Consider the following 12,304-nt stretch of genomic DNA (forward strand, 5'->3'; position numbering starts at 1 on the left):
TAGTGTATGTAAACTTCTGACCCACTGGAATTGTGATACACTGAATTATAAGTGAAATAATCTGTCTAAACAATTGTTGGAAAAATTACTTGCGTCATGCACAAAGAATATGTCCTAACCGACTTGCCAAAACTATAGTTTGTTATCAAGAAATTTGTGGAGTGGTTGAAAAACGAGTTTTAATGACTCCAACCTAAGTGTATGTAAACTTCTGACTGCAACTATAGGTGAGCAAGGAATAGCTGCTCAAATTGGAGAGTAGGCAGAGCGCTCCTTAAACTTTCCTAAATAACTGAGCCTGCTGGGAGCATATGTTGCCACACTATTATAGTACGACTTGGGAGAATGATGATCTGCAACAGACAGCGCTTAGTATCAGAAGGAAAAATACATCCAGACTGGCCTGCTACTGTCCCTATCTAGACCTACTGAACTGTGGAGAGTAGACCCACAACTGATCCAAATGGAATGAAACATTCAAATCACAGGGCTTTTGCGCCATTACACAAATGACATTTTCACTGCAGCCTAAACTAGAATTTTGTATTCACTTGAAAACAATTATTCATTGCATTGTGGTGTTGTAGGGTAGTCGAGGTAGGATACACCTTGATATAGAGATGGTGCATGCAAGTAGATGAGGAAATGAGGCTAGGATGGAAGAAATTGTATAGTAAAACCTGAAAAAGAAGGAATGAAACAGGGAAAAATGCACTACCCTCCCGTGCCCAATAGAAAACCACGCAACCCTCCACTATTTTGGGCATGGTGGCTAACTACTCCACCAATTTGTAGTGCAGCACCGGCACTTTGTATCATTCATGGGATGTAAAGCAGAGGAGGCTGATGGGAGGAGCTATAGGAGGATGGGCTCATTGTAGTGGCTGGAATGGTATCAATGGAATGGTACCAAACACATGGAAACAGCGCTATTGACTCCGTTCCATTGATTCCATTCCAGCCATTACAATGAGCCCGTCCTCCTATAGCTCCTTCCACCAGCCTCCTCTGATGTAAATGCTAAGCTTTGTAGCATTTTTCACATCTATGGTCATTGTCATCAGTCGTCCAGTAAGTGGCAGTGTTACATCAGTTATTATGTGCTGAGGATTGGAAAGGCTCAGATTACTGCACACACACCATAGCTCCAGGGAGATGCAATTCACCTCTTATCAGATTGGCTTTGGAAAATGTAGGGGAAACGTGCTCTTACCTGATATGACATGGAAGTCCATGGTAAGGAAGTGTTTTGTATCATGAAGAATCTTGGGTGCTATTCTTCCTGTCATATTTTGTGACATTTAATATTTACCCAATTGTTTTCATAACTCTAGGGATCTTTTCAAACTCCCCTGGCTAAGATAATAGATTCATGCCACTGACAATCTTAGTTTGCATTTCTACTGGTCAGTATTTTGGTTGAAAATACCTGAATGCTCTTCAGTGACACAATGTTAAATCATTAGGGCAGCCACACAGGGCAACTGTACACAAAAAAAACCTGCCACCATTCTACCCCAGGTGTGACACTTGCATCAACTAGGAAGATGAGAATAGCTCTTGTTTTGTGGTTTTAATAAAATGCTCAATGTAAGTGCCTGCTCTCTGCCACAGAGAGAGTGATGGGGATTGCAAACTGCCACATGCCAGCATTGCTCCCTAGTTGGCACTCCTCTTTGCCTAACAGCTAACTGCTTCACAAGCACGCAAAGCACACTGTTTCTCATGGACATGCCACTGTTTCTCCAGCCCATTACCAGCCTCAAAACACCCTGTCATGTTTTTGCTAAAAGTTAGGCATCACCTATTGATGCTTATGTCAACTGGCCGTGCTCCCAGTAAGCGTTGTGGTGACAATGGAAAAAGATGATCGTCAACCAATTGATGCTTATGTCAATATGTTGCAGTCAATAGAAAATATGTGATAATATGAGTGTCACTGGGTTGACGCTTATGCCAATACATTGCATTCAATGGGAAAAGATGAGTGTCAACCTATTGACGGTTATGGTAATACATTGCACTCAGTGGTAAAAGATTAGTGTCAAAGGGTTGATGCCCATGTCAGTACATTGCAGTCAATGGAAAAGATGTGTCACAAGGTTGACGCTAATGTCAATACATTTCATTAAATGGGAAAATCTGAGTGTCAACCAATTGATGCTTATGTCAATACATTGCATTCAATGGGAAAAGATGAGTGTCAAAAGTGTTGAAGCTTATGTCAATACATGGCAGTCAAAGGTTTAAAAAAAAAGTTATTTCTCTCTCCCTCCCATATTCTCTCTCCTTTTTATACCCCCTCCTCTTTTCTCTCCCTCTCCTTTCTTTGACCCCCTCCACACTCTCCCCTCTCTCTCTCTCTCTCTCTCTCTCTCTCTCTCTCTCTCCCTCTCCTTCTCTCTCTTTCTCTCCCTACCCCTATCTCTCTCCCCTCCTATCTCTCAGTTCAATTTCAATTTAAGGGCTTTATTGACACCATTCTGTATACCTCTGGCCCTTCTTTTAACTAACCTCCAGATGAGCTTCAATGCCATACAACTCTCCTTCCCTGGCCTCCAACTGCTCTTAAATGCAAGTAAAACTAAATGCAGGCTCTTCAATCGTTCGCTGCCCTCACCTGCCCGCCCGTCCAGCATCATTACTTTGGACGGTTCTGACAAATACCGAGGTGTCTGGTTAGACAGTAAACTCTCCTTCCAGACTCACAATAAACATCTCCAATCCAGAATTAAATCTAGAATTGGCTTCTATTTCGCAACAAAGCCTCCTTCACTCATGCTGCCAAACATACCCTCGTAAAACTGACTATTCTACCGATCTTAGACTTTGGCGATGTCATCTACAAAATAGCCTCCAACACTCTACTCAGCAAATTGGATGTAGTCTATCACAGTGCCATCCGTTTTGTCACCAAAGCCCCATATACTACCCACCACTGCACCCTGTATGTTCTCGTTGGCTGGCCCTCGCTACATATTCGTCGCCAAACCCACTGGCTCCAGGTCATATATAAGTCTTTGCTAGGTAAAGCCCTGCCTTATCTCAGCTCACTGGTCACCATAGCAACACCCACGCGCTCCAGCAGGTATATTTCACTGGTCATCCCCAAAGCCAACACCTCCTTTGGCCGCCTTTCCTTCCAGTTATGTGCTGCCAATGACTGGAATGAATTGCAAAAATCACTGAAACTGGCGACATATCTCCCTCACTAACTTTAAGCATCAGCTGTCAGAGCAGCTTACTGTAACTGTACACAGCCCATCTGTAAATAGCACACCCAACTACCTCATCCCCATATTGTTATTTATTTTTTTGCTCTTTTCCACCCCAGTATCTCTACTTGCACATCATCATCTTCACATATATCACTCCAGTGTTAATGCTAAATTGTAATTATTTCTCCACTATGGCCTATTTTTTGCCTTACCTCCTTAACCTTACTACATTTGCACACACTGTACATATATTTTCTATTGTGTTATTGACTGTATGTTTGTTTATCCCATGTGTAACTCTGTGTTGTTGTTTTTGTCGCACTGCTTTGCTTTATCTTGGCCAGGTAGCAATTGTAAATGAGAACTGGTTCTCAACTGGCCTACCTGGTTAAATAAAGGTGAAATAAAAAAACGAAATAAATAAATAGGGCCAAACAGTTTGGAGAACTGGTTTAGCCATACATCTCCGTTTTGGATAGATAACTCTTTGTGTTGTTTGTTTAGTGTTTTACAATTTTTCCAGAAGTGGTTAATTTTCTTATGTTTTCTGCTTGACATTTTTTTTTGATAGGAAAGCTGAGAGGTTTAGGTTTTCACTATTACAGTGAAACGTTTTGTCCAGGAAGTTGTCTCCTCTCTTTCTCTCTCCCACCTCTTTGTCTGTTGACTCTCTCTCCTCCCATCTCTCTCTTTCCCCCCTCCCTCCTTCAACTTTCTCTTTCTCTCTCTCTCCCCCCACTATTCTTTCTTGCTCCTTTTTCCCTCCCTCCCCCCTTCTCATCTCTCTCCCTCCGCCACAGACTGTGCCTGCCTGCCTGCCCATTGCAGGTGTATCACCAACTTCCTTGCCTTGAATGCAATGTATTGACTTTTCCATCAATGTCCTTGACACATCTTTGTGCGTCAATATCCTTTCTGTGGAGGTGGAAGAGAGGAGGGAAAGAGAGATGAGAAGAGGGGGAGGGAGGAAAATAAGAAGGGAGAGAGAATGAGGGATGGAGAGAAAAGGGGGAGAGTGAGGGAGGGGGAGAGAGAATGGGGGATGGAGAGAAAAGGGGTTGAGTGAGGGAGGGGAGGGAGAAATGGAGAAGGTGAAGGAGGGATGGAGGGAGAGAGTCGAGAGAGAGAGAGAGAAAGAGGGTGGAGGGGTGAAAGAAGGGGGAGGGAGGGAGAGAGTCGGGAGAGAGAGTCGAGAGAGAGAGAGAGTCGAGAGAGAGAGAGAGAGAGAGAGGGTGGAGGGGTGAAAGAAGGGGGAGGGAAAGAGAAGAGGAAGGGGGATAAAGAGGAGATAGAGAGAAAGAGACAAAGGGAGGCAAAAAATAAGTAGAGAGATGGGGAGGAAGGGAGAGAGAGAAAAGAGAAGAGAGAGACAAGTCTTTCTGTCTGTGAGTCTCATCTTTTCATATTTTTTCCATTAATTGGACTCTGTTAACATAAGCGTCAACACTGTGACCCTCATCTTTTCCCATTGAATGCAGTGTATTGACATAGGCATCAATTGGTTGATGCCTAATTTTTGCAAAAACATGACAGGATGATTTTTTTTCCAATATCACATTGGTTTCTCTTTTTTTTACATTGAATATGTTGCTATTATTGAATTGTAGGTTTCAAGTTGGTAAACCATGCAAAATAGTAGTAGTTGTAGTACATATCTTATACAATCTCTTTAAGATAAGTGTGCAGAGCAGTGAGGGGTTGTATGAGAGTTTGTTTCTATTAGCTCCCTGTGCAGAGCTGGATGTCTCACAAACTCCCTTTCCAGGAAAGAGGCAGAGGTCTTGCCACTTAAAATGCTAGAGCAGGAAAACATTATTGTAAAGGAATGGTGTGGGGTGGGACACGGAATGATAGCCTCAAACCGAGCAGGAATATTTTCACTTCATTAATGGCAACATGATACTGGAAGAATGATTCCAGCTGGGACAGGGCGATCAAAATTTAGAGCCTTTCACGCCACACCCGCAAAAAAATCACCAAAAGCTTACCCATGATGTTGCACAACGATTTAAGTCAGTAAGTCATCATTTTAGTCAAAGTATGATATATTTGGGCTTGAAGTGAGAAATCCAAAGTGGGAACTTTGTGGAAATCAGTGTCAATGATGTGTAGCTAAGTTATTTCTGATTTACGTGTCAGCTATAGGGCTGGCTTTAGTTCATTTGTAACCACCTACCTACAAACATGTTAGACCTAACACGTGTGGGTTCCTTGCTGTTTACAACCTGTTGGTACTGTGGCTTAATGTGTCTGCAATGCACTTCGACTGTTGGGAGATGTGGGATGGGCTGACGTCGGTGAAACGGTGGGTAAGAAAATAGCTATATTATTCTGATGAAGTGGATAGGTGAAATGGCAACACAGCTGGGACACCACTTTGATGCTAGAGACGTGCACGGCTGCGCTACAAAAAGAGTGTAGCTAGAGAGCAAGTAGCAGTTGCTCGCTAACTATACAAGTTTGGCTGGCTGGCTAGCCACAACTAGCGTAGCTGTGTGGTGAGGTCAATCCAATTGAAGTAATTGAACATATAGCTCAGTGAGTAAACCACTGTTTTACCCATACTAACACTGCCGCGTTGCCTAACACGCAAACCACATCGGCAACGTTGCGTGGGCGAGCGTTGCAAAAGATATGTACACATACATGTTACCCATGTGAATGAGCATCTACATAGCCAAGCCTAAAATAAAACTAGTTTCTATTTGAGAGGCTCCATGCGCTGCAAGTCCCCCCCCATCAGGAAGATACAAACCGACGTGGATGCTTGAAAGACAAACGAGAAGAGATTAATTACGGATAATTAACTAAAAACGAACTAGGTTTTCCTTTTTATCTGTGGATGACTTGTCATTGTAGAGAAACACTTGATTTTATGACTTCAGGCCAAAATTCTACAAAGATCTAGCAAAAAAATTAGGACCATGTGTATTTCAGGTAAAATAATAATCCATTGTTAATCTCACAGGACCAATTACCTAGCAATAGCAAGCTAGCTAAATGTCCATGAATGTTTCATGTGTGTTTCGACATGCCCCCAAATTAATATAGTTGATTCACAGTTGGTTTTGATACTTTAACCTGTGTGGATGGGGAAAAAATCAACAGGCGTGGCCAATGTAGTCAATATGTTACACCCAAACCAGGTCGGCCACCTTGTATGCGCCAGCGTTGCAAAATAAACATACATGCACTACCATGCGTCAACGGGCGTTTACCTAGCGCTGCAAGTCCCGCCTCTCCCATCTAATCCTTAGCTTTCAGGAGCATACAAACCCACGCGGGTATTTAAAAGATGAATGAAGAGAAATTAATCATAACTAACTTAAACTAACTAGGATCATTTTGAGGTCATATGAATTTAACTACTCTGCCATTTTCAAAGTCACCCCCATGGGCACAGACATAAGTTCAAACATGTAGTTTTGATTAAACATTTGGTTGAGTTTTCAACTAACCTGAATTCAACTTGAAAAAAATGACACCATGTCATTGGATTTAGGTTAAAGGTTATCGTTTTTTTTATACAATTCCCTTTTTCAAATCCAATCAGTTTTCCACGTTGATTCAACATCATCACATGACATTTGTTTTGTTGAAATGACGTGGAGACAACGCTGATTCAATCAGTTTTTGCACAGTGGGATGTCGCTCCATCCTTGACTTTTACTAAATAAGTCTATTCAACACACTGTTGTTAGAATTTCGGTATCACAAACAGATTTTGTCCCATCCAACAGGCACCAAATGTGAGAACTATTATTGTATTTGCCTATATGCCATTTTCTCTTAGGCTACCCATCCCAGCCCCCCACCGCTCTGCATGGCCACAGAAGTGAAACCATGGCCAGACAGACACCTTCCTCTTGAGTAGGTAATTGTATGTCATTATCAAGTTTATAGAATTTAGGCTATTCACTAACTCCACCTCTGTGTCTGTGTTTCCTGAAACTCCTGAGTCAACAGACAACAACAATTCAGCCTCACGGAAGTTTGATCAGAAAAATGTACACATTCATTTGAGTAGCTTATTGTGAAGGTAGGCCTATGTCACTGTAAATAACATCATAACTCACACGCCCAGAAAACTGAGAAAGAGAGGATTCTCTCTCAGACAAAAAAATGTTAATCAGGTCATGCACCGTCCATGATTATCCAACCCTGCTAAAATCCCGACACCACCTAGGTGAAGAATAGTAGAGTCGGGACTACAACTATGCTGGACAATCGTGGATGGCTTGACCCGGGTGCTGATGTACACAGTGGGTAGGAACCGCACAGACTGTCTTGATTGTACAGTTGAAGTTGGAAGTTTACAAAAACCTTAGCCAAATACATTTAAACTCAGTTTTTCACAATTCCTGATATTTAATCCTAATAAATATTCCCTGTCTTGGGTCAGTTAGGATCACCACTTTATTTTAAGAATGTGAAATGTCAGAATAATATTAGAGAGAATTATTTATTTCCGCTTTTATTTCTTTCATCACATTCCCAGTGGGTCAGAAGTTAACACTCAATTAGTATTTGGTAGTATTGCTGTTAAATTGTTTAACTTGGGTCAAACGTTTTGGGTAGCCTTCCACAAGCTTCCCACAATAAATTGGGTGAATTTTGGCCCATTCCTCCTGACAGAGCTTGTGTAACTGAGTCAAATTTTCTCTAGGATTGAGGTCAGGGCTTTGTGATGGCCTTTGTGATGTACTATTGTTTGTACTATTGTTTGTACAGATGAACGTGGTATGAAGCTAGACCTTGAAATACATCCACAGGTACAGTTCCAATTGACTCAAATGATGTCAATTAGCCTATCAGACGCTTCTAAAGCCATGACATAATTTTCTGGAATTTTCCAAGCTGTTTAAAGGCACAGTCAACTTACTGTATGTAAACTTCTGACCCACTGGAATTGTGATAGTGAAATAATCTGTAAACAATTGTTAAAAATTACTTGTGTTATGCACAAAGTAGATGTCCTAACCGACTTTCCAAAATTATAGTTTGTTAACAAGAAATTTGTGGAGTGGTTGAAAAACAAGTGTTAATGACTCCAACCTAAGTGTATGTAAACTTCCGACTTCAACTGTATGTAAAAGAGAGAATCCCTGCCCGATTCTCAGTCTCTGGGCTAAACTGAGAACAGCAAAATGGTCTTGTCTGGACCGGATCCATGATAAACATGATGACAATTCAACAACCTACCGATATGTTTCATGTGGCTTACAGGACTGAAGACTCCCAAGATGAGTGATGCAGACCAAGGCTGAGCACGCAGCAAAATTGCAATATTGACAAAGTGAGGATGTGGATGAAATTGTAAAATATATTTATATATATATATATCACAGAATGGGTCCATATTTTGTTTGATTGATCATTCAATACCTGTTCTGATAATGTACACATATAACAAGCTGAGCAAACAATATAATGGAAAATAAATGATTAGAATGTACAGAAAGCACACGTCATTATAGTCTACTCCTGCTCTCAGGGTCCTATCACACATTGACTACTGAAGGTTCCCAGAGTTACTATATGTTCTAGGGAGGACACATTTAAATGTCAATTGTTATGGGGGTCCTCATCTCCCATTTTTCTCTGCAGATCCTCTCAAGCTCTGTCAGGTTGGATGGGGAACGTCGCTGCACAGCTATTTTCAGGTCTCTCCAGAGATGTTCGGTCAGGTTTAAGTCCAGGCTCTGGCTGGGCCACTCAAGGACATTCAGAGACTTGTCCCGAAGCTACTCCTGCGTTGTCTTGGCTGTGTGCTTAGGGTCGTTGTCTGTTGGAAGGTGAACCTTCGCTCCAGTCTCAGGTCCTGAGTGCTGTGGAGCAGGTTTCTATCAAGGATCTCTCTGCACTTTGCTCCGTTCATCTTTCCCTCGATCTTGACTAGTCTCTCAGTCCCTGCCGCTGAAAAACATTCCCACTACATGATGCAGCCACCACCATGCTTCACTGTAGGGATGGTGCCAGGTTTTCTCCAGATATGACTTTTGACATTTAGGCCAAATAGTTTAGTCTTGATTTCATCAGACCAGAGAATCTTGTTTCTCATGGTCTGAGAGTCTTTAGGTGCCTTTTTTGCTAACTCCAAGCGAGTTGTCATGTGCTTTTACTGAGGAGTGGCTTCCGTCTGGCCACTCTACCATAAAGGCCTGATTGGTGGAGTGCTGCAGAGATGGTTGTCCTTTTGGAAGATTCTCCCATCTCCACAGAGGAACTCTGGAGCTCTGTCAGAGTGACCATCGGGTTCTTGGGCACCTCCCAGTCGAAGGCCCTTCTCCCCCATTGCTCAGTTTGGCCGGGCCGCCAGCTCTAGGAAGAGTCTTGGTGGTTCGAAACTTCTTCCATTTTAGAATGATGGAGGACACTGTGTTCTTGGGAACTTCAATGCTGCAGACATTTTTTGGTACCCTTCTTCCTCAGATCTGTGCCTCAACACAATCCTGTCTCGGAGCTCAACGGACAATTCCTTCTGCCTCATGGCTTGGTTTTTGCTCTGACATGCACTGACAACTGTGGGACCTTATAGAAACAGGTGTGTTCCTTTCCAATTGAATTTACCACAGGTGGGATCTGAATACCTTTGTAAATACAGTATTTCTGTTTTTCATTTGAAATGAATTTGCAAAAATAAAACTATTTTTGATTTGTCTTTATGGGATATTATGTGTAGATTGATGAGGGGGAATTTAAAAAAACAAAACATTTTAGAATAAGGCTGTAGCGTAACAAAATGTGGAAAAAGTCAAAGGAGTCTGAATGCTTTCCGAATCCACTGTAAATAGTGGCGGCAACTTCTTCTGGGGGGTCCTTTTAGGCTATAGAACGACAGCAAACTGCTCTTCCAGAATAGAATGTCAATCTTGCAGGACACCACTTTGGGTGAGTGTTGACAAAACTATTTGTGGAATCCTTTGTTGTTCTCCTGACCTTTTTATGAGAGGAAATCATTCCATCAGGCCATGAGAGACAAATGTATCCAATGGAATCCATTGGAAGTTCTTAGAGGGTACAATACTGAGTGTTATCATAGTAGAAATCCTTGTGATTTTATTGGATGTTTTAAAATATTTATTCATTTGCACATAGAACACAAGTGGAAAGTAAAGCTAAGGTAGGCTAATGTGATTAGCATGAGGTTGTAAGTAACAAGAACATTTCCCAGAACATAGACATTTCTGATATGGGCAGAAAGCTTAAATTCTAAGTAATCTGACTCACTGTCCAATTTACAGTAGCTATTACAGTGAAATAATACCACTCTATTGTTTGAGGAGAGTGCACAATTAACTTGAACATGTATTAATAAACCAATTAAGCACATTTGGGTAGTCTTGATAAAACATTTTGAACAGAAATACAATGGTTCATTAAATCAGTCTAAAACTTTACACATACACTGCTGCCATCTAGTGGCCAAGATCTTAACACATGTTTTTTTCTTTGTATTATTTTTTACCAGATCTAATGTGTTATATTCTCCTACATTAATTTCACGTTTCCACAAACTTCAAAGTGTTTCCTTTCAAATGGCATCAAGAATATGCATATCCTTCAGGTCCTGAGTTAGATTTGGGTATGTCATTTTAGGGGAAAATTGGAGAAAAAGGGTCAGATCCTTATTAACCAAGGGGGGTGAAAAGCTTATCAAATCAAATCAAATGTATTTATATAGCCCTTTGTACATCAGCTGATATCTCAAAGTGCTGTACAGAAACCCAGCCTAAAACCCCAAACAGCAAGCAATGCAGGTGTAGAAGCACGGTGGCTAGGAAAAACTCCCTAGAAAGACCAAAACCTAGGAAGAAACCTATGTGGTGTGGCCAGTCCTCTTCTGGCTGTGCCGGGTGGAGATTATAACAGAACATGGCCAAGATGTTCAAATGTTCATAAATGATCAGCATGGTCAAATAATAATAATCACAGGCTGAACAGTTGAAACTGGAGCAGCAGCATGGCCAGGTGGACTGGGGACAGCAAGGAGTCATCATGCCCGGTAGTCCTGAGGCATGGTCCTAGGGTCCTCCGAGAGAGAGAAAGAAAGAGAGAATTAGAGAGAGCATACTTAAATTCACACAGGACACCGGATAGGACAGGAGAAGTACTCCAGATATAACAAACTGACCCTAGCCCCCTGACACATAAACTACTGCAGCATAAATACTGGAGGCTGAGACAGGAGGGGTCAGGAGACACTGTGGCCCCATCCGATGACACCCCCAGACAGGGCCAAACAGGAAGGATATAACCCCACCCACTTTGCCAAAGCACAGCCCCCACACTACTAGAGGGATATCTTCAACCACCAACTTACCATCCTGAGACAAGGCCGAGTGTTGCCCACAAAGATCTCCGCCACGGCACAACCCAAGGGGGGGCGCCAACCCAGACAGGAAGATCACATCAGTGACTCAACCCACTCAAGTGACGCACCCCTCCTAGGGACGGTATGAAAGAGCCCTAGTAAGCCAGTGACTCAGCCCCTGTAATAGGGTTAGAGGCAGAGAATCCCAGTGGAAAGAGGGGAACCGGCCAGGCAGAGACAGCAAGGGCGGTTCGTTGCTCCAGAGCCTTTCCGTTCACCTTCACACTCCTGGGCCAGACTACACTCAATCATATGACCCATTGAAGAGATGAGTCTTCAGTAAAGATTTAAAGGTTGAGACCGAGTTTGCGTCTCTCACATTGTTAGGCAGACCATTCCATAAAAATGGAGCTCTATAGGAGAAAGCCCTGCCTCCAGCTGTTTGCTTTGAAATTCTAGGGACAATTAGGAGGCCTGCATCTTGTGACCGTAGCGTACGTGTAGGTATGTACGGTAGGACCAAATCAGAGAGATAGGTAGGAGCAAGCCCATGTAATGCTTTGTAGGTTAGCAGTAAAACCTTGAAATCAGCCCTTGCCTTGATAGGAAGCCAGTGTAGGGAGGCTAGCACTGGAGTAATATGATCTAGCAGCCGTATTTACCACTAACTGAAGTCTATTTAGTGCTTTATCCGGGTAGCCGGAAAGTAGAGTATTGCAGTAGTCTAACCTAGAAGTGACAAAAGCATGGATTAATTTTTCTGCATCATTTC

The 12,304-nt window shown here is 42.3% G+C and overlaps 1 long non-coding RNA gene across 2 annotated transcripts; it reads left to right on the forward strand.

The window, feature by feature from the left end:
* The first annotated feature begins 4,977 nt into the window (after nucleotides 1-4,977).
* Nucleotides 4,978-9,879, forward strand: LOC115130727 (uncharacterized). Of its 2 annotated transcripts, none has more exons than XR_003863830.2 (4): nucleotides 4,978-5,234; nucleotides 7,012-7,092; nucleotides 8,445-8,514; nucleotides 8,826-9,879. It is a non-coding gene; the product is annotated as an uncharacterized LOC115130727 (long non-coding RNA). The 2 variants fall into 2 exon arrangements; XR_003863829.2 differs by lacking the exon at nucleotides 4,978-5,234 and adding an exon at nucleotides 5,242-5,523.
* Nucleotides 9,880-12,304: the final 2,425 nt, after the last annotated feature.

Source organism: Oncorhynchus nerka, linkage group LG1 (genome assembly GCF_034236695.1).
Source record: "Oncorhynchus nerka isolate Pitt River linkage group LG1, Oner_Uvic_2.0, whole genome shotgun sequence".
NCBI lineage: Eukaryota > Metazoa > Chordata > Actinopteri > Salmoniformes > Salmonidae > Oncorhynchus > Oncorhynchus nerka.